General features: G+C 57.0%; 1 long non-coding RNA gene across 1 annotated transcript in view; it reads left to right on the top strand.

Moving 5' to 3' along the window:
* The first annotated feature begins 3,587 nt into the window (after nucleotides 1-3,587).
* Nucleotides 3,588-3,855, top strand: part of LOC106734920 (uncharacterized) — a 3,057-nt gene continuing 2,789 nt past the window's right edge. Inside the window, exon 1 of the long non-coding RNA XR_001370408.2 lies at nucleotides 3,588-3,850. This is a non-coding gene — a long non-coding RNA (uncharacterized LOC106734920). The remainder of the gene's footprint in view (nucleotides 3,851-3,855) is intronic.

The raw sequence follows: 3,855 nt of genomic DNA, 5'->3' as shown, positions 1-3,855 counted from the left end.
CCTGAGACGGCCAAGATGAAGGTGCTGGCGGGCCTGGTGTGGGGCGAGGGCTGCTCTCTGCCCTGCCCGCTGCCCTGCCCGCAGAACAGCCCCCAGTGTGTGCTCGCGGGATGGAAGGTGGGAAGACGACCAGCGACCTGCTGGTTCCCTCCGGCCTTCTGCTCAGGAGCAGGGAGCCCCGTGGCCTCATCACTCCAGAAGTCCCCACCTCTCATGAGGTCTCAGGGTCTAACAAGTGGATTTGGGGCGACATACATTCACGTCATAGCAATGTGTGTGGATGCCCCGGCCTGCACGTTCCAACCCCCAGTAGCTACCCCTTGGGTGCCCTTTGGCACTAGAGGTGTGTGCCCCTGTCACTTTGACTGCCCTCTGGACAATGCACCTGGGGAAGAGACCTGGGACCCTTGGGCAGGGGTCCGGGGGCCCACGGGGCTGGCACATGGTCTAGAGCAGAGGCAGTGGCTCTGAGTTGACAAAGCCCTTCAGCTGGTTGTCTCAGCCCAGGGAAGGAGGGTCCTCAGAGGAGGGGCAGAGGGGCCTTTCCAAGTCCTAGGGCAGGAGGCAGGTCGCCTAGCATTCAGAGAGAGTGATTAAAACTGCCCCTGCATTGGCAAAGGTGCCTGGTCTGGACAGCGAATTACATGTCAACCTGAGCAAGAGTCCTGTCAACCGTGATCTTTCCCTCTCGGTGGCTCCCTGACCTGGAAGACGGGAAGAAGTGTGACAGAGAGCTGCTCGCCCTGCTCCTCGTACGCCTCTGAGCACGTGGACTGCCCCCCATCCGGTTAGAAGTGGCCACGTGACTTGCTCTGACCAGCGTCAGCGAGTGTTGGGGCACGGGCCGTTTTGAGGAGGCAGCGTTTGCCCGCCTGTGTCAGGTCTCCCGTGGATTTGGTGGATGCAGGGCGCGCGTGCTGAGCCCCCAGCACTGCTGCTGTGGACGCTTGCCCAGACGGCAGGGTCAGAGTTGTCACTACAGCCCAGCCTGGCGTGTCCCCTCCTCTTACAGACGCCAGCTCCTCGGCTGTGTGGGGGCTATGCGGGAAGGTGTGTACAGCCTGGCACCTGGGCCAGCGTTTACCACGGAGAGACGGAGTGCTCTCGCTCGCCGCCCAACCCCAACTCGCCCTCGAGGCAGGAAGGCGGCGACCCTCCGTCTGTCCGCCTTTGCTGTGGCTCTGTGGGCAGCCCACGCTATCTTCTACTTCACGTGAGAAATGAGGGCGGCCCTCCGAGCACACGGCAGTGGGAGGCGTCATGCCTAGGGTAGGGTCCCACGGGCCCTGGGCTGACCAGAACTGGCAACAGGGTGGCTTCCTGGGGCCAGCCCACGTCCGTGTACACTCCGGCCATACGTTCTGAGGACACACCCCTCCAGGGCTCGCGGATTTACTGTCAGCATGAGCCAGAGCAGTGGCATTGGCACACGCTGGCTTTTAGTGGGAAATCCTAGCGTTGTAAACCCGTTTGAAGACTGGGGAGAGCCAGGCTGCAATTGCACATTCTTGGAGGAGGCCAAGATTTTATGTAAAAGGTGGCAAAACATACCAAGAGAGGCTGGAAACAGAACCCGGCTGGCCATTCACGACACGCTCCAGAGATTTCCACCCCGGCACGAACAAGTAGCCACGTGGCTACCGTTGGCCAGGCACGTCTGAACAGACACGGCTGAGCTGTCTGCTAACGGGACCCCAGTCTTCCGAGCAGGTGAAGAAAACCTTCAGGTGCTGCGGAGTTTCTAGCCACATTTTGTTACAAACGAATGCATCCGAAAACCTACCGTGAAGACGGGCTCGTGTTCCGTAAATGTGTGCTCGTGTTCCGCTCAGACAGACTGCGGCTCCCAGCCATTAGGGTTCTGTCACACTAGCCATTAGATAATGCCTTGTGACATTACAGTATTTCCCACTACAGATCAATTTTGTAGCATTTGCTTGTAATCAGAGTTGAAATGTTACCTAGAAACAAAATATGTTTTCCTTGAAACAGTCAGACCTTATTAGAAATCTAAGGCTTTCGAAACCACCATGTTAACAGCTGTGTCCCCTAGCTAAGGGTTTCTTCCTTTAAATAGTGCTAAATTCAGCCCAGAAGCTCTAGTCTCTCGGAGGATTACTCTTCATATGTGCACTGACTTGAAAGGAAAACTCCATGCTCCAAATACATTAAGCCTCTTACTATGTGCAACTTATTAAGTCACCCAATATTCCTTTTGGGGAAAAACATAATGTTAGCACCTCTAAAAGTGCTTCTTACAATTAGGTTACACAATATGGTTTTCTTATACAACGTTGTCTTACATGCTATCGTTTTATTTATGAAACAAAGGTTCTCGCTGCTTCAGGACCACGTCAGCCGCCTTCCAGGTACAAGGAGGCATCCTCGTTTCCTGACCACGGAATCATGGGGGGGGAGAGGGGACAAAGAGAAATGGGAGCTCCGCAGACGCAAGCCGTACAGCACGACGTCGAGCAGAGGCCCTGAGCGCTGGCTGCCGTTAAGCACCGAGGAATCGGGAGATGCGTAACGTCCCATTCCGCAAGTGCGACGGTTTTTATGTTTAAATCCCCTTTCATTGAAGCTACCAGCCCTCTCGCTCATTCCACAAATAACGACTGAGCACTTGCTGTGTGCTAGATGCCATGGTTCCGGGCTTGGCAACAAGCAGTCGGGCGGGCCAGGCCGCTGTTCGGTGCTGTGTCCGGTTAGAGAGGCGGGTGTGCAGTAGGCTGAGTGGTGGCCCCCCCAAGAGGTAAGAGTTGGCTCCCGGCCCTCCGGGACCCGCGAACATGACCTTATTTGGAAAGACGGTCTTTGCAGATGTCGTTAAAGCCCATGCGATGAGACCACCCTGGGTTGTAGACAAGCCCTACATCCAGTGACAAGTGTCCTGGTAAGAGGCACACAGAGAGACGCAGAGAAGGCAGAGGCGGAGATAGGTATGCCAGGACCACAGCTAAGTAGCTCCCAGGCTCCCAGAGGCCCTGGAGGGAGCACCGGCCCCGACACCTGGCTTTCAGACCCAGCCCCGGTGCAGTGCATCCCTGGCGGTGACCTCCTGGGCCGTGGCGATCTGCAGCGGCGGTAGAAAACAGATCTGACCGTGGGCGGTGCACACCAAGAACATGAAACGGATGGGATGGGGCCAGTGGGCTACTTGTGTGGTCTGAAAATCCTCACTGAGGAGGCGACAGGAGTTACCTGAGAAAAAGGGATAGTGTCCTATATCTGAGGGGACAGCCAGGGCCGGAGGCCAACCTGGGAAAGACCTCGGCGCGTCTGATGACCAGAACGTCAGTGAGGCTGGAATGTGGAGGGGACAGGGCGAGTGGTGAGGAGGTGATACCGAGGTGGGTGGGAGCAGATGCCGTGGGGCCCCAGTGGCCCTGGGAGGACTGGGGTCTCCCAGGTGGACCCCATCTCAGAAAGACGGCACAGACGGGCAGGAGCACGGATGCTTCCTTAGTAAATGTGAGCACAGCCTGAGCGCTTTAGTCCGTTAAAAACCACAGCCTTTACCCGTTCTCAGAACCCCCTGCCCTCGTGTAATTCTTTATGAGTAACAGTGTCACAAATCCTGAGGTCAGACAGCACAGGACGCAGTGGGAATCTCAGGGGGTCCTTTATTTCCTTCGCTTTCATTTCACAAGGTGAAATTTCAACCTGCCCAGATTATTTCTGCCAGTTCCGGCAATGGCTGAGACCCCCTGTCCCACTTCCAAGGCGGAAGCCATCCCCGACGAGGTCCGAGGGCTGTGGAGACCCCGGGCTGGTCAGGGCCCGCCCGAGAGCCCCAGCATGGTGTGCCAGGATCCCACCGCCTCGTTCCAATCAGGGATGGGCAGAGGTGGG

Source organism: Tupaia chinensis, unplaced genomic scaffold (genome assembly GCF_000334495.1).
Source record: "Tupaia chinensis unplaced genomic scaffold, TupChi_1.0 Scaffold000037_18, whole genome shotgun sequence".
In the NCBI taxonomy this organism is placed as follows: Eukaryota; Metazoa; Chordata; class Mammalia; order Scandentia; family Tupaiidae; genus Tupaia; species Tupaia belangeri.
This window is presented reverse-complemented; position numbering and strand designations above follow the sequence as displayed.